The following is a 27,137-nucleotide window of genomic DNA, read 5'->3' on the forward strand; positions in this document are numbered from 1 at the left end:
CAGTATGATTTCTCTACCTATGAAACTTTTAGGAGCCTTCTAAAAGCAAAGAAAATTGAAGTTAATCACTTTTTCCTTCATTTGACTGTTCAGAAAGGGGAAAAAAAAAGGTCTCTCTTTCAATTCTTTGAAAATGCCAAGATCATTGTGGGAACAGTCTCAAATAAATATGAAGTCAACAAGCATCAAATAATTGCAATCCATGTATCATCATAAGCATTTTCAAAAGAATCTAATAAACTGAAAACATTTATTTAGGTTTTCTTGGTATGCAGACTTAACTTTTCTATTTGCCCTTGACATCTGTTAGTTAACAGTACATTGAAAATAGGTGTTTATATGTAAATAGGGTTATAAAAATACTTTTCATGGCATAGCAATTGCTTTCTTCACGCATAAGATTATAGAACTATAGAGACATTTAGATGACTCTTCCAAACGTCAGTATTTGGGTGGGAAGATATGGTTCTATACACTTAACGTCTAAAAAAAAAGTAAGTGCATATATATCTATAGGGTGTGTAGTATGCATATAGTATATCTTACTTTTGAAAAGCAATTGGGCTTCCCAAGTGATGGAGTGGTAAGGAATTCGCCTGCCAATGCAGGAGATGCAAGAGACACAGGTTTGATCCCTGAATCAGGAAGATCGCTTGGAATAGGAAATGGTAGCCCACTCTAGTATTCTTACCTGCGAAATCCCATGGACAGAAAAGCCTGGAGGGCTACAGTCCATGGGGTCGCAAAGAGTCAGATGTGACTAAGCACACACAGTAACTTAAAATCAGTATGTTTTTCCCCCTGCCTTTTTCTGGTACTCTTAAGCCCTTTTAAGAGAAGACACTCATCTGTTGGCCAATGAGCTTGGCAAATAAAATGCCTAATGATGGTGTCTAAAAGATTCCAACCCTCCCCAAAATATGCAAATTAAAGTCAATTATTGTTGAACAGTATTTTAAAGGAATCAAAGTCAGGTTGTAAGCACTTATTGGATCTAAAAATAAGAGGCACCAAATAACCAAAAAAGTATGGATTCAGTATATTCGGGGCTGTCTTTAATTTCTCCAGGTGATTGATTTTCTAGGTTTTTTTTTTTTTTAAACTAATGAAGACACACATTTAGACTCAGATTTAGAAAACTTTGATACATGGTATTTCTGTCCTACATACCATTTGGATCCCAGACAAATGATGACCTGGCTGGCTTTGTAAAAACACCACCCGGTTGTTTGGCTGAACCACCCTTCTGACAGCGTGGAAAGCAATTCTTACCAAAAGGCTGAAGTCTTTACCTTCACAAATTTATCTGTGACTAAGCTCACACATGGCTCAGTTCATCCATATGCATACAGCAGGACTTGTTTCTCTGAGTAATAGTTTCCTCAAACTCCTACCTGCCTTTAGGTTTTGCCATGGATATGAGCACTATTTCTAAAGAAGCAAATGACAATAGTGAGCATGTTCTTAGGGAACTACAACCGTGCCAGGCCCAAGCCATTCAGCTTGGACCCACTCAGCTAACAGGTTCCTGCCAGAAGAAACGGCAGCAACACACTTGGCTGGGTCCCGGGCCTGGCTTTCAGCCACTCTGATCTGCATACTCAGATAGATGGAGCAATTAGATAGGCTTGTTAGGTTTTATGTCTTCATTATTGATTTATAGTATGAACTCAGCATGACAATTGAACCAGAGCAGCCAATAAAACAATTAAGTCATTGAGCTTTACATAGGCACATATTTCCAATTTATATTTGGGGAGGAAATACATAGATATACCATTATTTCTGGTATTTTGTCCAAGGACTTGAACAGAGATTTGGGTAATTCATTATTCCCACTTCCTGATCTTTCATTGCTGTTCCTTCTATAGAAACACTATCCAATAGAACTTTCCATTATGATGGATATGTTGTACTCTATCCTGTTCAGTATGGTAGCCACTAGCCACATTTGGCTATTAAACATTCAAAATGTGATTAGTCGGACTGAGGAAAAATTAAAAATTTAAATTATTTTATTTAATTTTCATTGGAACTTAAGCAGCCACGTATAGCTAGTGACTACTGTACTGGACAGTGAAGCAGCTTTATAGTGTACTAAATTTCTCCTCCCTCCACCAATAGCTTTTTCACCTTTTCAAGACTGTTTGAAAGCTATGCCTTTGATAAAGTCTTGATTGACTCTCCCATCTCAACATTCCCTAACTCTTTCTGAATATATTTCATTTTGTATCTTTGATCATCTTCTGCCATGTATTACAATTATCTGTTCTACAATGCTACAAACTGCTTGAGGACAAGGACTGTATCTACCCAGTGACGTGCTCAAATATTTGAGAAATTAAACTGAGTTGTAGGTGTTATAGGGAGAGAGGATATAATTGTTTTAATACATGCTAATTAAGAGAAGAATTGACACTTTGTCATCCTTCTTTTCATGTACTCTTTTTAAAGTGAATTTACAAAAAGGCCTATTATTTCCCTCTCCTGATCTATTAGGTAGAAGTATAAACCAAAAGTATTATATTCTGTTCTTTTGAAGGCAGTAAACTTGGGGATACTTCTTCCTCATCTTTATAAACGATAACAATGCCATACATGTAGAAAAAACTCAGTACATACTTCTTGAGTCGATTAGTAAATGAAAGAATTACCCAAGTTTCAAGTGTATTTGAAGTCTCTGAATCAAGGAGATGTGCTTATGTTGGCTTCTAATGTTAGAAAAATTCCTTTCAATATTCATGTAAATAAACTCTAAGAACTGTCCTATACAGTAATTATACAAATATGTATTTGGTAGAACTCAGAACTATACACTTGAGGGTAAATTTTATTACAGTGTATTAGTTTTTTAAAAGTGAAGAAAAATACCATGTATTTTATTGTATGCTCATAATTTTAAAGTAGCTGTTAGCAATTTAGTGCTAAGTTAATTATGTTTATATAATACTAATTTTATTCAGTTGTGTGTTTCTGTGATGCTATATGACACCTAGGTGACTTTTGGGGAATAGTGAAGAAATCTGAGACAGTTGTAGAAACTACATTCTCCACTTACTGATTAGGAATACTACTACTAATTGCCACATTATAGTAGCTTATGATTACTGAACATATGCTACATGCCAGACACCATTCTCAGGCATCTATTTAGGATAACTCATTTAATCTCTTGCAACCCCATAAAGTTAGTATTATTATCCCCACTTTAAAGATGAGGAAACTAATGTACAGAAGGACTCAGTGACTTGGCAAAGGTCACACGGCAGTTAAAGTGGCACTTGGCCACAGTAGGTTCTCCATTATTTTGGGTCCATGTGAATATTAGCAGGTAGTCAGGGGACAGGTTTTAGCAGCACACACTGGCTCTATTGGCTCTTACCATTTTACAACAACTCTGACCTTATATTTTCTTTAATAAAAGAAAGATTATTTTTTAAGCATTTCATGGAGAATGCTGCAATGAGGGCTAAATGAGATATTAATATGAAAATACAATTATCCATTTACTAGCTGTGCTTGTTAGCTGTGTTTAGTGTTTAAAATTACAGTTGATGTGTGTTTTTGTGTTTGCATGAAAGTCATTGGCCCCAAATATATCTTGTTTCTGATAGATGTCCTCCTCACTCCCAAGTTCATAGTTAATTAGTCGTGACCGCCCTTGAAGAAATCCAGGGAAAGGAACAATAAAGATTTCAGTCTTTTGACACCTAATTATACAGCAGAGCCCTTTGACTGTTTTTCCTTTGTGAAAAATCTGGGGAAGAGGAACAGGAAGAATAAATGAGAAATGAAGGGACGGGAGGTTGAAAGGAAAAGTAGGAGAATCCCTCAGAGCTCACCGTGAAAAAATCAATTAATTCAACCAAGATGAGCCTTTCTAGCACTTTCCTCCACCCTCTTCCATTCACCTCAGCTGGGTAGTGTCAGATTCCCAAAATGCTGGACACTGAAAGGATTCCTAGAGTAAAACTTTTTAAAAGAGTAATAAAATAGTTCATATCATAACACAAATTGTTTCTCATTCTCAGAAATATGTACATGGACTATATGAGGGGTGGAGGGTGTTAATGGGGTTAAATTGTTCTACTTAGTGTTACTTTAGATATTTTATAGCTATTCATTATGAAAATGTCCCTGCATTTAACTTTCTTAGCCTGTCAGTTCAGTAGCTCAGTCGTGTCTGACTCTTTGCGACCCCATGGACTGCAGCATGCCAGGCCTCCCAGTCCATCACCAGCTCCCGGAGTTTACTCAAACTCATGTCCATTGAGTCGGTGATGCCATCCAACCATCTCATCCTCTGTCGTCCCCTTCTCCTCCCACCTTGTACCTTTCCCAGCATCAGGGTCTTTTCAAATGAATCAGTTCTTTGCATCAGGTGGCCAAAGGATTGGAGCTTCAGCATCAGTCCTTCCAATGAATATTCAGGACTGATTTCCTTTAGGATAGACTGGTTGGATCTTCTTGCTGTCCAAGGGACTCTCAAGAGTCTTCTGCAACACCACAGTTCAAAAGCATCAATTCTTCGGCACTCAGCTTTCTTTATAGTCCAACTCTCACATCCATACATGACTACTGGAAAAACCATAGCTTTTACTAGACAGACCTTTGTTGGCAAAGTAATGTCTCTGCTTTTTAATATGCTGTCTAGGTTGGTCATAACTTTTCTTCCAAGGAGCAAGCATCTTAATTTCATGGGTGCAGTCACCATCTGCAGTGATTTGGGAGCCCCAAAAAATAAAGTCTGTTACTGTTTCCCCATCTATTTGCCATGAAGTGATGAGACCAGATGCCATGATCTTAGTTGTCTGAATGTTGAGTTTTAAGCCAACTTTTTCACTCTCCTCTTCCACTTTCACCAAGAAGCTCTTTAGTTCTTCTTTGCTTTCTGCCATAAGGGTGGTGTCATCTGCATATCTGAGGTTATTGATATTTCTCCCAGCAATCTTGATTCCAGCTTGTGCTTCGGCCAGCCCAGCGTTTCTCATGATGTACTCTGCATATAAGTTAAATAAGCAGGGTAACAATATACACCCTTGATGTACTCCTTTCCTAATTTGGAACCAGTCTGTTGTTCCATGTCCAGTTCTAACTGTTGCTTCTTGACCTGCATACAGATTCTTAAGAGGCAGGTCAGATAGTCTAGTATTCCCATCTCTTAAAGAATTTTCCACAGTTTGTTGTGGTCCACAAAGTCAAAGGCTTTGGCGTAGTCAGTCAATAAAGCAGAAGTAGATGTTTTTCTGGAACTCTTTTGCTTTTTCTTAGCCTACAAATACACAAAATTATGTCCAAAGATTTACAACTACAGATCAAACTTTACTAATCAATACCTTCCATCAACATATTGTATTAATTTCCTTTTTGTGAAATCAATCATTCATTCAGATAAATAAATAGTGGCATTAAGAAGTTCAGGTTAAGTGGAGACCTTAAATAAATAAAACAAATATAAAATACTTACTATACTTCTTCAAACTTCTTGTGAAAACAGCCTCCTGAGAATATACATTTTTTTAAGTAAGGTATAGAGAGAAGTTTTCAGAGTCAGAAGGAAATTGTTTCAGTCTATCTGGCCAATGAATATTAAGTACCACTGAAGTCTAAGGCTACTGCTGGCCATTCCTTTTGATGGTGAACAACAATAATAATGGTCATAGCTTCTATTTCTTGTTTCCCATCTGCATATATAAGGAAAGGTAAATAACTGTAGCTGCTACAGTTAGTAAACCCCCAATCCCAGTTCTTAAAAATATCTGCTAGATATCAGGAGAATCTGATATGGGTCAGGTGGCTCTTTTTGCAGTTTTCCTCTTTGCAGTTTTCCTCTAAGAAAACACTTTCCTTCCATTCTGCAACTCTGCAATTTCCGAGTCTCTCTAGCAGTGATGGTGGAATAGAGAGGACTCCTTCCTGCCTCAACCTGTAAATGACGTAACACTTCCCTTTACATCCCACTGGTGAAATTTAATTGCACTACTTTACCTAGGTTTTGGGGAGCTGAGAAATAAAGTTTAGCTCCACACCAAGGAAAATGAAATGGATGGTGAACCCATATGTTATAATCTGCCACAGCCAGACACTTTACATATGTTACATGTAATTAATATATTACATGTTACATATATTAACTTTAATGTTTATCAGAACCCTGGAAGGTATATGATATTAATCTCACTTCACAGATGGGAAGCCAGAGATGCTTTATATAAGTTTAGATAAATTGCCAAAGACACACAGTGAATTGTGGGACCAAGATACAAACACAGTCTGTCTTCAATGGATTTAAAAAAATAAGATTTCATAAATGAACATGCAAAAATATATATGAATGGCCAAAGGATATAGAAAGAAACAAGAGCTAGTAACTAAGTTATGAGAAATGGTCAGGCTCAAAAATAGAGAACTATTCTAAGCTATCAGAACATTAGTGGAGAGAGAGTACTATTACATAATAAAATGGAAACTATCATCTGCTACCAAATAGTAATTTCAATCATACAGAAAGCAATGCAAAGACTATAAATGCAGAATAAAGTGGTTTTAAAAGACCAGATTCTGACAAATTTGTCAGAGTAATATTAGGGGATAGTGGGTGCAGGTGGGGGTAGGGACAAGATAGAAGGATGAAATGTTTCATAGTGCTTATGTTTCTGGCCATTTGCAGAAATCCATTTTCAATTGATCAGCCAATTCAGACATGCCTCTTTTAGCCAAAAAGGGAGGCTCTAACCACCTCTCTCCTCTCATTAAGATACCATGTCAGCAACACAGACATAAAACACATTTAAAGACAAGTCATTTCTCATATTTCCTGTATTAAGAACAAACTTTCATGAAAATCAATTGATAACAAGACTTGAACCTTTAAGTAAATTTTGAGAGATTACAGATTATGTTTTGACTCTAATGGAGACAGTAGAAAAAAATTCTGAAATAAGATAGTGACTAAAGCCAATTTAGACCAGCATAGGACTAGAAGAATATAGCAAAAGCAAAATAAAAGCAAAAAACATAGGAAAAAAAGATCTCTATAACCTGGAAAAAATAATATTTTAATATGGAAAATATTTCCCTGATCTTTTACTTAAAGGCCCATTTCACTAAATCCAAATAGTGGGTTTGCCTTGCTAACTAATGACATAGAGTTGTCAAAAACAAACTGTTAGCGACAGCTATTTTGTAATATGGCCAGTTATTAAAGCATTTTAATGCAAATTTCTCATGTGTAGTGTACACAGTACCTCTTCTGAGATACAAGAATAGATATTCTATAAACGAGGATTTTGTGCTGGGTGAAACAAATCATGAAAAGATTTATGATAAAACTTAGCAAGGCCTTTAATACTAGTACTTACTATGAGTCTGAGATGGGAAGAGGGATATACAACATTCAGTGTTTCACCAGTGGACCCTTTTATTTTGCCATGAAGCATATGGTGGTGCTAGTGGTAAAGAACCTGCCTGCCAATGCAGGAATGTAAGAGATATGGGTTCGATCCCTGGGTTGGGAAGATCCCCTGCAGAAGGGAACGGCAACCCCATTCCAGTATTCTTGCCTGGAGAATCCCAGGGATAAAGAAGCCTGGTGGGCTACAGTCCATGGGGTCACAAAGGGCTGGACATAACTGAAGTGACTTAGCACGTAGTACATACTGAGGGACGAATGTCTTTTGGATCATTCTTTGGAAGTACTGATTTGGCACCACTCCGCTCCATCAACAGAGGCCTTTGTTTTCAGTTGTGAAAAAGGGGATAACGCCAGTTAGGAGTTGTAAAAAGCAGTTGGGGAAGGGGGGATAATGGTTAGGAGTATGGACTCTGAAGTCAGACTGCTGGTGTTCAAACTCTGACTTGCTGCAGGCTCTTGGGCAAGTTACTTGATCTCTCCTTTTTCTTTATTTCTAGGATGGGCATGAGAGTAGTCACTAGCTAAGAGAAAGTTACGAGTGTTAAATAACTGGACACATTTAAAGTAGCTGGAACAGTTCTTAGCATATGGTAAACTCCCAATATTAGCTCTTGGCTACTAAGGCAAGGAACAGTTGCTCCAAATAAATATCTTTACTAGGACAACTCCAAATCTAGTTTGGGTTATGCTACGTGTGTGTGTGTGTGTGTGTGCAGTAGTTGTTCAGTTGTGTCTGACTCTTTGCAATACCAGGGACTGTAGCCCACCAGGTTCCTCTGTCCACGGGGATTCTCCCGGCAAGAATACTGAAGGGGGTTGCCATTTCCTTCTCCAGGAGATCTTTCCAACCCAGGGATCAAACCCTGGTCTTCAGCATGGCAGGCAGATTCTTTACCATCTAGGCCACCAGAGAAACCTAGGTTATGCTGTACAGAACATCTTTATTTTGTAGGGAGGTTTTTTCCTAAGACTACTTCTAAAAATCATATTTTAAAATTTTAAAATTGTTAAATCAACCTGCCTGACTTCAGGCTCTACTACAAAGCCACAGTCATCAAGACAGTATGGTACTGGCACAAGGACAGAAATATAGCTCAATGGAACAAAATAGAAAGCCCAGAGATAAATCCACGCACCTATGGACACCTTATCTTTGTCTTTTCTCCATTGTATATTCTTGCCTCCTTTGTCAATCTCTTTAACAAGTGATGCTGGGAAAACTGGTCAACCACTTGTAAAAGAATGAAACTAGAACACTTTCTAACACCATACACAAAAATTAACTCAAAATGGATTAAAGATCTAAACGTAAGACCAGAAACTATAAAACTCCTAGAAGAAAACATAGGCAAAACACTCTCAGACATAAACCACAGCAGGATCATCTATGACCCATCTCCCAGAATATTGGAAATAAAAGCAAAAATAAACAAGTGGGACCTAATTAAAATTAAAAGCTTTTGCACAACAAAGGAAACTACAAGCAAGGTGAAAAGACAGCCTTCAGAATGGGAGAAAATAATAGCAAACAAAGCAACGGACAAACAATTAATCTCAAAAATATACAAGCAACTCCTGCAGCTCAATTCCAGAAAAATAAACGACCCAATCAAAAAGTGGGCCAAAGAACTAAACAGACACTTCTCCAAAGAATACATACAGAAGGCTAACAGACACATGAAAAGATGCTCAACATCACTCATTATCAGAGAAATGCAAATCAAAAGCACGATAAGGTACCATTTCACGCCCATCAGAATGGTTGCTATCCAAAAGACTACAAGCAATAAATGCTGGAGAGGGTGTGGAGAAAAGGGAACCCTCTTACACTGTTGGTGGGAATGCAAACTAGTACAGCCACTATGGAGAACAGTGTGGAGATTCCTCAAAAAACTGGAAATAAAACTGCCATATGACCCAGCAATCCCACTGCTGGGCATACACACTGAGGAAACCAGAATTGAAAGAGACACGTGTACCCCAATGTTTATCACAGCACTGTTTATAATAGCCAGGACATGGAAGCAGCCTAGATGCCCATCAGCAGACGAATGGATAAGGAAGCTGTGGTACATATACACAATGGAATATTACTCAGCCATTAAAAAGAATACATTCGAATCAGTTCTAATGAGGTGGATGAAACTGGAGCCTATTACACAGAGTGAAGTAAGCCAGAAAGAAAAACACCAATACAGTATGCTAACACATACATATGGTATTTAGTTAATCGGTAAAGATAACCCTGTATGTGAGACATCAAAAGAGACACAGATAAATAGAACAGTATTATGGACTCTATGGGAGAGGGCGAGGGCAGGATGCTATGGGAGAATGGCATTGAAGCATGTAAATTATCATGTGTGAAACGAATCGCAGTCCAGGTTCGATGCATGATACAGGGCACTCGGGGCTGGTGCACTGGGATGACCCGGAGGGATGGGATGGGGAGGGAGGTGGGAGGGGGGTTCTAGAAGGGGAAAACATGTACACCTATGGTGGATTCATGTCAATGTATGGCAAAACAAATACAATATTGTAAAGTTAAAAAATAGATAAATAAACTAATTTTAAAAATAAAAGAATGTTAAAAAATATTAACCAAAAAAAATAAATAAAATTTTAAATTTGTTATTAAACTCAGGGAGTTTTTTTCCCCCTAGATTAAAAACGACCATTTAAACCTTCATTTCTTTCACTTAAGACCCTAATTTTCAGTAGGTTGCAGTGATATATTAATAGATGAGGCTATTTTCATCTTTGTTTTACCATCAGGACTCCAAGGATGACCAGATCCTTCTACTAAGGAGTAGCTCTTAAATTCTACATCCACGAATAACCAGATAACTAACACTTGATTAGTGCTTCATCACTGAAAGTATGTTTTCACATACATTAGAGCACTTATGGTTCTTCCTAAACCATTTTCCTTTAAACCAGGCTGTCTCCTTGCCCCTACCTGTAGGTTCAGCTATATGTATATTCACCTCCAAGTGGGTGAATTTACTTATTACTTGTAAATCCATTTCACTTAAGAAGGATTTCAGAAAAATAACAAAAGATTGACTCAGGATCAACATTAGCTCTACTCTTATCACCTACCTCCCCAGCAAGTGACCAGCTGCTCAAACACCCAGTCACTGGCTCTGACTCCATTGCTCCAGCTCTCTCCCACAGAGCTCACATATTACCATCACCTGGAGCCTGTCTTGTTGGCCCCAAAGACCCTTTATTCCAACTCTTAGATTCCAAACAACCAGGTCTCCTGTATCACAATCTGTTCCGAGGAACTACTGATCAAACTCTCTTTCACAGACCCTCTTGGGAAAAAATGCTGCTGCTGCTGCTAACTCGCTTCAGTCGTGTCCAACTCTGTGCGACCCCATAGACGGCAGCCCACCAGGCTCCACCATCCCTGGGATTCTCCAGGCAAGAACACTGGAGTGGGTTGCTATTTCCTTCTCCAATGCATGAAAGTGAAAAGTGAAAGTGAAGTCGCTCAGTCGTGTCCAATTCTTAGCGACCCCGCGGACGGCAGCTTACCAGGCTCCTCCGTCCATGGGAGTTTCCAGGCAAGAGTGCTGGAATGGGGTACCATTGCCTTCTCCATGGGAAAAAATAAGGACAATAATAAATGGTGGTGGACAGTATTCTCAAGGAATTCATTAACAATAACCACATGCACTTCGCTCAGAAAGAAAATTTCCACGTTACTGAATTCATGGGAAAGACATTGAAAAATTCTTGTAGGAAATCTATCCAAAAGTTTCTCAGTTTTCTGTTTTAATTTTGCAATAAAAAAACCCAATGGGACCTGTCCAATAAATCTTACTGATGAAGTAATTGATTGTCAAGCACAACTGGCCAGAGTGCCTCCTATGTCTTTGAAGCTGATATCTCGATTACCTAACAACCTAAAGAATGTAGGTGTAAGCACTGGTGGTTCAGTGGTAGAATTCTCATCTGCCACACGAGAGGCCTGGGTTTGATTCCCAGCCAATGCAAGAGCACTGCTATTGGGTTTCCATAGTGGCTCAGATGGTAAAGCGGAGAAGGAAATGGCAACCCACTCCAGTACTCTTGCCTGGAAACTCCCATGGACGGAGGAGCCTGGTAGGCTGCAGTCCACGGGGTCGCTAAGGGTCGGACATGACTGAGCGACTTTACTTTCACTTTTCACTTTCAGGCATTGGAGAAGGAAATGGCAACCCACTCCAGTGTTCTTGCCTGGAGAATCCCGAGGACGGGGGAGCCTGGTGGGCTACCGTCTATGGGGTCGCACAGAGTCGGACACGACTGAAGTGACTTAGCAGCAGCAGATGGTAAAGAATCGCCTGCAAAGCAGGAGACCTGGGTTCGATCCTTGGAGGAAGGCATAGCACCCACCTCAGTAATCTTGCCTGAAGAATCCCCATGAACCAAGGAGCCTGTCAGGCTACAGTCCATGGAGTCCCAAAGAGCCGGACATGACTGAACAACTAAGCACAGCACGAAGAATGTAGATATGCTCAGACTGAGGAAAAAGAAAAAAGCAGGAACCCAAAACTAGTGTTTCACATCTGAATGGTATGTACTAGTGGATTTTTTTGACTGATTTATTCAGATTTTTCCATTAAAGAATTCCAAAATACAGCTTAATTTTTCTGATACTTACCTGCTCCTTCAGCTTCCCTAACTAATACTGCCCCAATTTGGGGTTACGTTTTTATTGTGGTAAAATATATGTAACATTAAAATTTTTTAATGTACAATGCATTGGTATTAATTACATTTGCAAAGCTGTGTGGCCATCACTACTATGAATTTACAAAACGTTTTCATCACCCAAATAGAAACTCTGTACTCATTTTAAGCAGTAACTCTCCATTCTTCCTCCACCCAGCCACTGATAACTTCTGTTCTACTTTTTGTCTCTATCAATTTGTCTGTTCTAGATATTTCATGTAGGTGAAATCATATGGTATTTGTCCCTTTATGTCTGGTATATTTCACTTGTTCTCAAGGTTCATCTTTGTTGTAGCACATATCAGACTTTCAATCTTTTTATGGCTGAATAATATTGTATTTGTATACCACATTTTATTTATTTGATGGTGCTTGGGTTGTTTCAACCTTTTGGCTAATGTGAATAATTCTACAGTGTGTACAAGAATCTGTTTGAATTCCTGTTTTCAATTATTTGGGGGTATATACCTAGAAATCTAGGAGTTAAATTGCTGGGTCATGTGGTTATTCTATTTTTAGCTTTTAAAGGAGCCTCCAAACTGGCTTCCATGGCCACTATACCACTTTACATTCCCATTGCAATGTATGAGAGTTCAAATTTCTCCACATCCTCACCAGTATTTGTTATTTTGTTTTTGTTAATTTATTATATCCATCCTAGTAGGTGTGAAATGGCAGCTTGATGTGGTTCTTATTTGCACTTGCCTATTGGCTGATAATGTTAAGCTTCCTTTATGAGCTTATTGATAATTTGTATATCTTCTTCAGAGAAATGCCTATTTAATTCCTTTGCCTATTTTTTAATTAGGTTGTTTGTCTTTTTATTATTGCATTTTAGGAGTTCTTCATATATTCTGGATATTAAACCCTTATCAGATATATAACTGTAAATAACTTTTCTCATTCTGTAGGGTGTTTTTCTTTTTAATAATATCTTTTGCTTCACAAAACTTTTCCATTTTAATGAAGTCAAATTTATCTATTTTTTCTTTTGTTGCTTGTGTGTTCTGTGTCACTGATCCACTTTGAGTTAATTTTTATATATAGTATGAGGTAGGAGTCCAACTTCATTGTTTTGCATAGGTAAATCTAGTTGGCCCATTATCTTCTTTGAGGAAAATTTTCTTTCTCTGTTGAATGGACCTAGCACACTTGTGAAAAATCAACTGACCAGAGATGTTTACTTCTGGACTGTCAATCCTATTTCATATGCTTATGTATTTGTCCTACTGTCAGTATCACACTATTTTTATTACTGCAGTTTTGTACTAAGTTTTTAAAATAAAGAAATAGGAGTTCTCCAACTTTGTTCTTGTTCTTTGAAATTAGCTACTATGGGTCCTTTACAATTCCATATGAATTTGAGGATTGGCTTTTCCATTTCTAAAAAGAAAACAAACTTGGAATTTTTATAGGAATTATACTAAATTTCTAAATAGCTCGGAATAATATTGACATCATCTTAAAAACCGCGTTTTCAGGCTTAAGCACTCGAGCGATAAGTAGGGTTTAGTAAGTTTAGGAATATCACATACTATATTCCACGTAATTTTTATTCTTAAAGATTCAATCTGCACTGGCATATTAAATACTCAGAGACTTTCTGTAAGATAAAGGTTTTGAAAATTTCATTTAATTCTGCATTTCCGAATCCATTGACACCAAAATCCTTTTTCATCTAACAGCTATGATGTACTATTGAGATCTGGAGTCAAAGGGCCTAGTTCAAATTCCAGCTCAACTGCTTCAGTTCAGTTTAGTCGCTCAGTCATGTCCGACTCTTTGCGACCCCATGAATTGCAGCACACCAGGCCTCTCTGTCCATCACCAACTCCCGGAGTCTACCCAAACCCATGTCCATCGAGTTGGCGATGCCATCCAACCATCTCATCCTCTGTTGTCCCCTTCTCCTCCTGCCCCCAATCCTATCCAGCATTAGGGTCTTTTTCAATGAGTCAACTCTTCGCAGGAGGTGGCCAAAGTATTGGAGTTTCAGCTTCAACATCAGTCCTTCCAATGAACACCCAGGATTGATCTCCTTTAGGATGGATTGATTGGATCTCCTCGCAGTCCAAGGGACTCTCAAGAGTCTTCTCCAACACCACAGTTCAAAAGCATCAATTCTGCGGCACTCAGCTTTCTTCACCGTCCAACTCTCACATCCATACATGACCACTGGAAAAACCATAGCCTTGACTAGACGGACTTTTGTTGGCAAAGTAATGTCTCTGCTTTTCAATATGCTATCTAGGTTGGCCATAACCTTCCTTCCAAGGAGTAAGCGTCTTTTAATTTCATGGCTGCAATCACCATCAGCAGTGATTTTGGAGCCCAAAAAAATAAAGTCTGACACTGTTTCCACTGTTTCCCCATCTATTTGCCATGAAGTGATGGGACCAGATGCCATGATCTTAGTTTTCTGAATGTTGAGCTTTAAGCCAACTTTTTCACTCTCCTCTTTCACTTTCATCAAGAGGCTCTTTAGTTCTTCTTCACTTTCTGCCATAAGGGTGGTGTCATCCGCATATCTGAGGTTATTGGTATTTCTCCTGGCAATCTTGATTCCAGCTTGTGTTTCTTCCAGCCCAGCATTTCTCATGATGTACTCTGCATATAAGTTAAATAAGCAGGGGGATAATATACAGCCTTGACGTACTCCTTTTCCTATTTGGAACCAGTCTGTTGTTCCACGTCCAGTTCTAACTGTTGCTTCTTGACCTGCATAGAGGTTTCTTAAGAGACAGGTCAGATGGTCTGGTATTCCCATCTCTTTCAGAATTTTCCACAGTTGATTAGGATCCACACAGTCAAAGGCTTTGGCATAGTCAATAAAGCAGAAATACATGTTTTTCTGGAACTCTCTTGCTTTTTCAATGATCCAGTGGATATTGGCAATTTGATCTCTGGTTCCTCTGCCTTTTCTAAAACCAGCTTGAACATCTGCAAGTTCACGGTTCACGTATTGCTAAAGCCTGGCTTGGAGAATTTTGAGCATTACTTTACTAGCATGTGAGATGAGTGCAATTGTGCGGTAGTTTGAGCATTCTTTGGCCTTGCTTTTCTTTGGGATTGGAACGAAAACTGACCTTTTCCAGTTCTGTGGCCACTGTTGAGTTCTCCAAATTTGCTGGCATATTGAGTGCAGCACTTTCACAGCATCACCTTTGAGGATTTGAAATAGCTCAACTGGAATTCCATCACCTCCACTATCTTTGTTCGTAGTGATGCTTTCTAAGGCCCACTTGACTTCACATTACAGGATGTCTGGCTCTAGGTGAGTGATCACACCATTGTGATTATCTGGGTCGTGAAGATCTTTTTTGTACAGTTCTTCTGCGTATTCTTGCCACCTCTTCTTAATATCTTCTGCTTCTGCTAGGTCCATACCATTTCTGTCCTTTATCAAGCCTATCTTTGCATGAAATGTTCCTTTGGTATCTCTAATTTTCTTGAAGAGATCTCTTGTCTTTCCCAACCTGTTGTTTTCCTCTACTTCTTTGCATTGATCGCTGAGGAAGGCTTTCTTATCTCTCTTTGCTATTCTTTGGAACTCTGCATTCAGATGGGAATATCTTTCCTTTTCTCCTTTGCTTTTTGCTTCTCTTCTCTTCCCAACTATCTGTAAGGCCTCCTCAGATAGCCATTTTGCTTTTTTGCATTTCTTTTCCATGGGGATTTTCTTGATCCCTGTCTCCTGTACAGTGTCACGAACCTCTGTCCATAGTTCATCAGGCACTCTGTCTATCAGATCTAGTCCCTTAAATCTATTTGTCACTTCTACTGTATACTCATAAGGGATTTGATCTAGGTCATACCTGAATGGGCTAGTGGTTTTCCCTACTTTCTTCAATTTAAGTCTGAATTTGGCAATAAGCAGTTCATGATCTGAGCCACAGTCTGCTCCCAGTCTTGTTTTTGCTGACTGTATAGAGCTTCTCCATCTTTGGCTGCAAAGAATATAATCAATCTGATTTTGGTGTTGACCATCTGGTGATGTCCATGTGTAGAGTCTTCTTTTGTGTTGTTGGAATAGGGTGTTTGCTATTACAAGTGCGTTCTCTTGGCAAAACTCTATTAGCCTTTGCCCTGCTTCATTCTGTACTCCAAGGCCAAATTTGCCTGTTACACCAGGTGTTTCTTGACTTCCTACTTTTGCATTCCAGTCCCCTATAATGAAAAGGACATCTTTTTTGGGTGTTAGTTCTAGAAGGTCTTGTAGGTCTTCATAGAACCGTTCAACTTCAGCTTCTTCGGCGTTACTGGTCGGGGCATAGACTTGGATTACTGTGATATTGAATGGTTTGCCTTGGAAAAGGACAGAGATCATTCTATCGTTTTTGAGACTGCATCCAAGTACTGCATTTCGGACTCTTTTGTTGACCATGATGACTACTCCATTTCTTCTAAGGGATTCTTGCCCACAGTCGTAGATATAATGGTCATCTGAGTTAAATTCACCCATTGCAGTCCATCTTAGTTTGCTGATTCCTAGAATGTTGACATTCACTCTTGCCATCTCCTGTTTGACCACTTCCAATTTGCCTTGATTCATGGACCTAACATTCCAGGTTCCTATTCAATATTGCTCTTTACAGCATCGGACTTTGTGTCTATCACCAGTCACCTCAACTGCTTACTGATGACATTTATCTAATCCTAACATCCCTCATCCATAAAATGGAAATAATACTACTACTTCAGAGACTTGTGAGCAGTGGATGATAAAATGCATATAAATCACATACTAAGTACTAAACAAATTTAGCTAAAACTGTTGTTAACAGTTCTCAAAATGAGAGTTTGTAGAACATAATTTGAAAATGTAATCATAATTATTCAATAACAGGATAAAATGCATATACAAATAATTGCTGCAGGTCTATTATATACCACTGGGAATGTAAAACTTATTGGAAGGCTTTCAGGTAGCACATATTTGTGAGAAGGTTTGCAATCCTGGCAAAGTGTGGCATTTTCATTCAGGGATGAAGGACCATATAGTGTCATGGCCACTGCTGAGATTTGCTGATGTCTCTATAGACGTTTGCAAACACAGAGACTGTCCAAGAAAGGATAAAGGTAAAGCTGGTGCTCAGAGGCAGATAAAGAAAGGGCAAATGAGAAGGGAGTGCTAACTCATGCCACTTCTCTTACTCCAATCAGTAGTATCTATATTCCCATTAATATAACCCCGTTTCTCAAATACAAACAACAAAAAAAGATGCTCTTCATAGTGGCTACTTTTCCTTTGAAACAGAGTGGAGAATTAACAGAAAATACTACCAGTTGTTTTTCTTTTAAAATGGAGGGTTTGTTGAAACCATACTCTGTAAAAGAAGATATGTGTGTGCTTAGTCGCTAAATCATGTCTGACTCTTTGTGATCCCATAGACTAAAGCCCGCTAGGCTCCTTCTGTCCATGGGATTTTCCAGGCAAGAATAATGGAGTGGGTTGCCATTTCCTTCTCCAGGGGATCTTCTTAACTCAAGGACTGAACCTGTGTGTGTCTCCTGCATTGCAGACAGATTCATTACCCACTGAGCCATTCGGGAAGCCCCATAAAAGAAAATAATACAGAGTAAATACAGCAGACTTTATTTAGGTTGATGAATTAGAAAATTCATGGGGAGACAATAAACAACTAATATTGCCCTTGTCTATATATTTGTAGAGCTATTTTTCTATACAGCAAAGTATAGCTGAGCTATTGAAAATCCTAAAGATGATGCTGTTAAAGTGTTGCACTCAACATGTCAGCAAACTTTGAAAACTCAGCCATGGTCACAGGACTGGAAAAGGTCAGTTTTCATTCCAATTCCAAAGAAAGGCAATGTCGAGGAATGTTCAAACTACCACACAACTGCACTCATTTCACTTGTCCTCAAAATCCTTCATCTAGGCTTCAGCAGTATGTGAACTGAGATGTACAAGCTGGATTTAGAGAAGGCAGAGGAACCACAGATAAAATTGCCAACATCCATTGGATCAGAGAAAAAGCAAGGGGATTCCAGAAAAACACCTACTGCTTCATTGACTACACTAAAGCCTTTGATTGTGTGGATCACAATAAACTGGAAAATTCTTAAAGAGATGGGAATGCCAGACCACCTTTTCTGTCTCCTGAGAAACTTGTATGCAGGTCAAGAAGCAATACTTAGAACTGGACATGGAATAACAGACCGGTTCAAAATTAGGAAAGGAGTATGTCAAGGCTGTATTTGTCTCCCTGATTATTTAATTTATGTGCAGAGTACATCATGTGAGATGCTGAGCTGGATGAATCACAAACTGGAAACAAGATTGCTGGGAGAAATAACAACAACCTCAGATATGCAAGATACTACTCTAATGGCAGAAAGTGAAGAGGAACTAAAGGGCTTCTTGATGACAGTGAAAGAGGAGAGTGAAAAAGCTGGCTTAAAACTCAACATTCAGAAAACTAAGATCATGGCATCCAGTCCCAACACTTCATGGCAAATAGATGAGGAAAAAGTGGAAACAGTGACAGATTTTATTTTCTTGGGCTCCAAAATTACTGCAGAGGGTGACTGGAGACATGAAATTAAAAGATGCTTACTCCTTGGAAGGAACGCTGTGACAAACCTAGACAGTGTATTAAAAAGTTGAGACATCACTTTGCTGACAAAGGTCTGTCTAGTCAAAGCTAAGGTTCTTCCAGTAGTCATGTATGGATGCGAGAGTTGGACCATAAAGAAGGCTGAGTGTCAAAGAATTGATGCTTTGGAATTGTAGTGCTGGAGAAGACCCTTGAAAGCCCCTTGGATTGCAAGGAGATCAAACCAGTTAGTCCTAAAGATATCAACCTTAAATATTCATTGGAAGGACTGATGCTAAGGCTGAAGCTCCAATACTTTGGCCACCTGATGCAAAGTGATGACTCACTGGAAAAGACCCTGATGCTGGGGAAGACTGAGGGCAGGAGGAAAGGAGGCAACAGAGGATGAGATGGTTGGATGGCATCACTGACTCAATGGACATGGGTTTGAGCAAACTCCAGGTGATGGTGAAGGACAGGAAAGCCTGATGTGCTGCAGTCCATGGGGTTGCAAAGAGGCGGAAATGACTTAGCAAATGAACAACAACAAAGTATATTACATATTATTGAAGAAATTATCTAAATATCACTTTGATGTTGTTAATAATAATATCATCACATTAACACAAGAGAAAATGGAAGTTTTATTAATATTAATGTATAGTTGTGAAACAAATAGACTAAACTCTAATGGCTGAATAGCCCTGTTTCTGTTTTGCAATAAAAATAAATATGTTTTCTACAGGGTACCTTGTCCCAGGTTTTTCTACGATTAAGCCACCTCTTCAATGAATTAGTCACTCAATTTATAGGATACCATTTATGGCTCATCAAGAAATCTTTATTCAATCCAGCATTACATAAGTAGGTTGCCTAATGCATTATTCCTTATAAAAATGTTTATCCTTCCTGAATATGATGATGAGTAGTTGATTTATTCGTTCATGTCTCTTTAAGGATGATTTATCAATGTCAGTGATACTTAAGAGTTCTGAGAGCAATTAATGTTGCTTCAAGAAAAGTTAATATGGCAGCTCCACTGAAGGTAGCCAAGGAAAAACAATACTTCTTGGTTAAGATCATGGACTTTCTGACTGAAACTCTAACAAATCAACCTCAAGAGTTCATTGTATTTTTGTGGGCAAGTTGGAGAAAGGATAGGGGGTACCCACAAAGAAGTATTCCCCTAGTTCAAATGTTACATTTACACAAACAACAGAGCCAAGATAATCAATGTAAACCTGACCTCTTTGCTTTCCCTTTTACAGCATGCAATAGTTTAATGTTTTACTTTGATATTACAAAAATTTTAAAGTAAAAGAATTATTTGTTGTGCAAATAACAACAAAGCACAAGCTGGAATCAAGATTGCCGGGAGAAATATCAATAACCTCAGGTATGCAGATGACACCACCCTTTTGGCAGAAAGTGAAGAAGAACTAAAGAGCCTCTTGATGAAAGTGAAAGAGGAGAGTGAAAAAGTTGGCTTAAAGCTCAACGTTCAGAAAACTAAGATCATGGCATCTGGTCCCATCACTTCATGGCAAGTAGATGGGGAAACAGTGGAAACAGCATCAGACTTTATTTTGGGGGGCTCCAAAATCACTGCTGATGGTGATTGCAGCCATGAAATTAAAAGACGCTTACTCCTTGGAAGGAAGGTTATGGCCAACCTAGATAGCATATTGAAAAGCAGAGACATTACTTTGCCAACAAAAGTCCGTCTAGTCAAGGCTATAGTTTTTCCAGTGGTCATGTATGGATGTGAGAGTTGGAGTATAAAGAAAGTTGAGCGCTGAAGAATCGATGCTTTTGAACTGTGGTGTTGGAGAAGACTCTTGAGAGTCCCTTGGACTGCTGCAAGGAGATCCAATCAATCCATCCTAAAGGAGATCAATCCTGGGTGTTCATTGGAAGGACTGATGTTGAAGCTGAAACTCCAATACTTTGGCCTCCTCATGCGAAGAGTTGACTCATTGGAAAAGACCCTAATGCTGGGTAGGATTGGGGGCAGGAGGAGAAGGGGACAACAGAGGATGAGATGGTTGGATGGCATCGCCAACTCGATGGACATGGGTTTAGGTGGACTCTGGGAGTTGGTGATGGACAGGGAGGCCTGGCGTGCTGCAATTCATGGGGTCGCAAAGAGTCGGACACGACTGAGCGACTGAACTGAACTGAACTGAATGGCATGTTTCTGAATCCATCAAAACCCAAGATCCATATATGCTGCTATCTTCTGATAATCTCTTTGATCAGATAAATCTCCAAACTCTACTCTTGCAAGGTAGCTGCAGAAGTCAACTCTTTCAGCAGGATTTGTCTGGCTGCCCAACCCTGGTGATGTAAGGGAGGTGAAATGCAGTTGGTAGGTAAAGAAGCCTCTCTTAGTGGGAGGGATTGGGAAGTACAAAATGATGCTGGTGCCAGGTACAACCTCACTTAATCAGAAATTGGAATCTGAGGGTTGAGACAAGAGAGTGGAGAAAAAATGACATGAGCTCACCTCTGTTCATGGAAACACCAAAATCACAATTAACTGAACAACCATAGACAAAAAAATGCTAGAACCTACCAAAAAAGATATCCTACATCCAAAGAAGTAGCCATGAGAAGATAGGAGTGGTGCAACTGTGGTAAAATCAAATCCCATGCCCACTAGATGCTGCTGCTGCTTAGTCGCTTCAGTCGTGTCCGACTCTGTGCGACCCCATAGACGGCAGCCCACCAGGCTCCTCCATCCCTGGGATTCTCCAGGCAAGAACACTGGAGTGGGTTGCCATTTCCTTCTCCAATGCATGAAAGTGAAAAGTGAAAGTGAAGTTGCTCAGTCGTGTCTGACTCTTAGCGACCCCATGGATTATAGCCTACCAGGCTCCTCTGTCCATGGGAATTTTCCAGGCAAGAGTACTGGAGTGGGTTGCCATTTCCTTATCCAACCCACTAGATGGGTGACCCACAAATGTGAAAATAATTATATCAGAGAGATTCTCTCATAGGAGTGGAAGTTCTGAGCCCCATGTAAGTGTCTAAGTGTCTGGCATCAGGAATAGGAGCCCCCAGACCACATGGTTTTGAAGACCAGTGGAGTTTGATTACAAGAATTACACAGCAAACAGAAATTATACTCTTGGAATTTCCATAAGACATTGTATGCACTGGGACCCAGGAGGAAAAGCACTGACCTCATAAAGAGCCTGGACCAGACTCATCTGCTTGTGTCAGAGGGTCTCCTATGAAGACAGGAACAGCTGTGGCACAAGGCAGGGATAAAGACACTGGTGGCAATAGTTCTGGAGAGTAGTCCTTGGCATGAGCTCTCCTGAAGCCCACTATTTTCTCACCAAGACCTGGCCCCACCCAGCAGCCTGTAGGTTCCAGTGCTGGGATGCCTCAGGCTAAACAACCAACAGTTCAGAAACACAGTCCCACCCATCTGCACAAAGGCTACCTTAAGTCTTTCTAAACTCACAGCTTCCTGCTAAACATACGCCTTGACATGGCCCTGCTAACCAGAGACACAAGACCCAGCTCCACATGCCAGTGGGCAGGAACCAGCTCCTTCCATCAGGAAGCCTGCACAATCCTCTTAGGCCAGGCTCATCCACCAGGGGTCAGACAGCAGAAGAATACAAGCCTGCAACCTGTGGAATGGAAACCACAATCACAGACAGACAAAATGAGATGGCAGAAGACTATGTCCAAGACAAAGGAACAAGATAAAACCCCAGAAGAACAACTAAGTGAAATGGAGACAGGCAATCTACCCCCAAAAGAATTCAGAGTAATGACAGTAAGGATGATCCAAGATTTTGGAAAACAATGGAGACACCGACCAAGAAGATACAAGAAATGTTTAACAGCATGTAGCTAGAAAAGCTAACAAACAAACAGATGGGGACTGTCACACCCCACTTTCATCAGACAAATAATCCAGATGGATAGATAATCCAGACAGAAAATCAATAAGGAAACACCGGCCTTAAATGATGCATTAGACTAGATGGATTGACTGGTATTTACAGAGCATTCCATCCAAAAGCAGCAAAATACACATTCTTTTCAAGTGCATATGGAACATTCTCTAGGACTGATCACATAGTGATTGGCCACAAAGTGAAACTCAGTCAATTTAATAAAACTGAAATTATATCAAGCAAGTTTTCTGACCACAATGAAATGAAATTAGAAAACAACTACAAGAAAAAACTTTTTAAACACAAACACATGGAGGCTAAACAGTATGCCATGAAAAAAACCAACTGATTACTGAAGAAATGAAAGAGGGAATCAAAAAATACCTAGGGACAAATGAAAACACAACAATCCAAAACCTATGGGAGGCAGTAAAGAGGTTCTAAGAGGGAAGGTTATAATCTCACCTCAGGAAACAAGAAAAATTTCAAATAAACAACCTAAACTTACACCAAAAACAATTAGAGAAGGAAGAACAACAAAAGCCAAAGTTAGAAGAAATTACAAAGATCAAAGCAGAAATAAATGAAATAAAGATAAAGAAAACTATAGCAAAGATCAATGAAACTATTATAAAAGCTGGTTCTCTGAAAAGATAAACGAAATTAGCCAGACTCATCAAGAGGAAAAAGGGAGACAGCTCAAATCAATAAAATTAGAAATAATAAAAAAAAAGAAGGTACAATCGACACCACAGAGGATCATAAGAAAGTATACAAGCAACTACATGTCAATAAAATGGAAACCTGGCAGAAATGGAAAAATTCTTAGAAAGGTACAATTTCCCAAGACTGAACCAGAAAGAAATAGACAAGAAGAAGAAACTTGGTTTTGGGCTTCCCTGGTGGTTCAGATAGTAAAGAATCTGCTTGCACTGCAGGAGACCTGGGTTTGATCCCTGGGTTGGGAAGATTGCCTGGAGAATCCCATGGACAGAGGAGCCTGGCAGGCTACAGTTCATGGGGTTGAAAAGAGTCGGATATGACTGAGCAATTTCACTTTCACTTACCATTACTGAAAGTGAAACTGTAATTTTAAACTCGCACAAACAAAAGTCCAGGACCAGATAGTTAGACAGGCAAATTCTATCAAACATTTAGAGTAGAGTTAACAGCTATCCTTCTGAAACTATTCCAAAAAGCTTCAGAGGAAAGAATGCTCCCAAACTCATTTTATGAGGCTACCATCACCTGATATCAAAACCAAAGATATCACAAAGAAAGAAAATTACAGGCCAGTATCACAGGTGAACATGGACACAAAAATCTTCAAAAAAAATACTAGCAAATGGAATCCAACAGGACATTAAAAAGATCAAACACCATGTTCAAGTGGGATTTATCTCAGGGATGCAAGGATTTGTCAATATCCACAAATCAATCAGCATGACACACCAATCAACAAATTGAAGAATAAAAACCATATGATCATTGCAACAGGTGCAGAACTTTTGACAAAATTCAACATCCATTTATGATAAAAACTCTCCAGAAAGTGAGTGTAGAGGGACCATACCTCAAAATAATAAAGGCCACATATGTATGGTAAACCTACTATACTCAACAGTGAAAAGCTCAAAGCATTCCCTCTCAGGGCCTCCACGGTGGCTCAGTGGTAAAGAATCTGCCTGCCAGTGAAGGAGACACAAGAGATGTGGGTTCAATCCCTGGGTCAAGAAGATTCCCCTGGAGTAGGAAATGGCAATCCACTCCAGTATTCTTATCAGGAAAATTCCACGGACAGAGGAGCCTGGTGGGTCCCAGGGTTGCAAAAAGTCAAACACGACTAAGCACGCATGCATACTCTCTCTAAGATCAAGAACAAGACAAGGATGTCCACTGCTGCCACTTTTATTCAACATAGTTTTCGAAGTCTTGGCCACAACAATCAGAGAAGAAAAGGAAATAAAAGGAATCCAAATTGGAAAGGAAGAAGTTAAACTGTCACTGTTTGCAGATGACATGATACTACACAAAGAAAATCCTAAAGATGCTACCAGAATACTACTAGAGCTCATCAATGAATTTGGTAAAGTTGCAGGATATAAAATTAATATACAGAAATCTTGAATTTTTATACCCTAACAATGAAATATCAGAAAGAGAAATTAAGGAATCAATCCCATTTACCATTGCATCAGAAAAAATAAAATACCTAAGAGTAAACCCACCAAGGAGGCAAAAGACTTGTACTTTGAAAACTATGACACTGATGAAAGAAATGGAAGATAATACAAAGAGATGAAAATATATACCATATTCTTGGAGTGGATTGGAAGAATCAATATTGTCAAAATGACTATACTACCCAAGGAAATTTACAGATTCAATGCAACCCCTATCAAATTACCAATGGCATATTTCACTAGAACAAACTGGAACAAAACATTTTTAAAGTTATGTGGAAATACAAAATACCCCAAATAATCAAAGCAATCTTAAGAAAAACAGTGATGGAAGAATCAGACTCCCTGTCTTCAGACTGTACTACAAAGCTCCAATAATCAAAAAGGTATAGTACTGACACAAAAACAGAAATACATATCGGTGGATAGGATAGACAGCCCAGGAATAAATTTGTGCACTGTAAGACAATGAAACAGAATTTGTCAAACAGAACATTGTGATATCCAGTGGATTTGTGGAAGGCTTTTTGCTAGGCCTTGCTTCTTAAGGATATAAATATTCTATCACAGTGGAGTTACCTCTGAGAAGAGAAGTAGTGGTGACAAGATGCTCTCAGCATTACACACTGACAGATTCTCCAGGATGACAAGAAACAGCTAGCTGGACAATACCGAAGTTACTGCTTAGCATTTTGCCATCTGAAATTTGTCAGATTAGTATCTGCTATAAAATAACCTATATGGTATATGTGTAATAGTATTCCTGAGCAAAATATGGCTTTCATTATTTTTAAAAATTTGCATTTTTTAAAATTTTGCCTATAAAACACTATGTGTGGAGAGATAAAAATCTGTTGGATATATTCCCTAGTGAAATATTATCCTCATTTTACTTAAATAAGTTGTCCTCCACTGTGCTTTTTAGTATAGTGCCAATAATTAAACATTTGTATTATAGCTTCAACCGTAGGGCTGACATTTTTTTTTAAAGATGAGATATTAAATTTAATACCAATTTTCAGGTTGTTTTTTCCTGCAATTCTTACTTTGTGTATGTAGTAACTGTAGTAAACAGTTTCAAGAAATGCTCTAGGGAAATACTACATATCTAAAGCTCTTTTTGGTTTTTTGATGTCTTTAGTTGTAAAAGTATCTTCCTGTATATAAACTTTAATTTTTTCATTCGTTTATCCTGGCAGCCTGGGTAGAATTAATTATTTTGAAAGTAAATAGGGTTGGGTCATGATTCATTTTATTAACTTTGAGTGATCTCATTTTTCATTTTTAAAAATCCTGATTATTATTTTGATCCCTTCTTTAAAAAGAGGTAAAAATCACTTTAAAATAGTACAGTATGACTTTATTGTCTGAAGATCAGTGATTTTTCTATACAACCATGAAATTATAGCTTAAAGAGAACAGTTTCTTTGAACTAGTCTGAGATGGAAATGCTAAATAAGGCTTTCAGGTTTTTCAGTAGTATTATGTTGGTTGAACACTTGACTTGTTTGACAAGTCAACTTGGCAAGTTGACTTGTTTCTCAAGACAATATCACAGGTGGCTCACTGTTAAAGAATTCACTTGCAGTGCAGGAGATGCAAGAGACTTGGGTTTGATCTCTGAGTTTGGAAGATCCTCTGGAGAAAGAAATGGCAACCCACTCCAGTATTCTTGCCTGGAAAATCCCATAGACAGAGGAGCCTGGTGGGCTACAGCTCAAGGGGTCTCAAAGAGTCAGACACAACTTAGCAACTAAACAGCAACATGATCAATTAATCTATGAAACAGGAGGCAAGAATACACAATGGAGAAAAGACAATCTTTGCAATAAGTGGTGCTGGGAAAAACAGATAAGTACATATAAAAGAATGAAATTAGAACACAGAACATTCTCTAATACCATATGCAAAGATAAACTCGAAGCATATCAAAGACATAAATGTAAGGCCAAACACTATAAAACATAGGGAAAAAAGGCAGAACATCCTTTGGCATAAATTGTGGCAATATCTTTTTTGATCCACCTCTTAGAGTAATGAAAATAAAAACAAAAATAATCAAAATAAACAAACATAATTAAATGCAACAGCTTCTGTCCAGCAAAGGAAATCATAAAAAAAAATTTTCAAATGAAGTAATCAACAAGTGATTAACCTCCAAAATACACAAACAGCTCATGCAACTCAATATAAAAAAAAAACAAACCTCCCAATCAAAAAAAATGGGCAGAAGATCTAAATAGAGATTTTTCCAAAGAAGACATACAGATGGCCAAAAGACCACATGCAAAGATGCTCAGCATCATTGATTATTAGAGAAATGCAAATCAAAACTACAGTG

At 38.7% G+C, this 27,137-nt stretch overlaps 1 protein-coding gene, 1 long non-coding RNA gene and 1 other non-coding gene across 6 annotated transcripts in view; 2 read left to right on the forward strand and 1 right to left on the reverse strand.

Moving 5' to 3' along the window:
* The window catches only part of LOC145538674 (uncharacterized), a 736,734-nt gene that overhangs the window by 511,265 nt on the left and 198,332 nt on the right, over window positions 1-27,137 (forward strand). The gene's annotated exons all lie outside the window — the stretch shown is intronic.
* Window positions 1-27,137, reverse strand: part of LOC145538675 (uncharacterized) — a 183,973-nt gene that overhangs the window by 5,469 nt on the left and 151,367 nt on the right. The gene's annotated exons all lie outside the window — the stretch shown is intronic.
* TRNAG-GCC (transfer RNA glycine (anticodon GCC)) lies at window positions 11,348-11,418 on the forward strand. The gene has a single exon. It is a non-coding gene; the product is annotated as a tRNA-Gly (tRNA).

The sequence above is a fragment of the Giraffa tippelskirchi genome, chromosome 2 (assembly GCF_054371585.1).
Source record: "Giraffa tippelskirchi isolate mGirTip1 chromosome 2, T2T-mGirTip1v1.2.pri, whole genome shotgun sequence".
Taxonomy (NCBI): domain Eukaryota; kingdom Metazoa; phylum Chordata; class Mammalia; order Artiodactyla; family Giraffidae; genus Giraffa; species Giraffa tippelskirchi.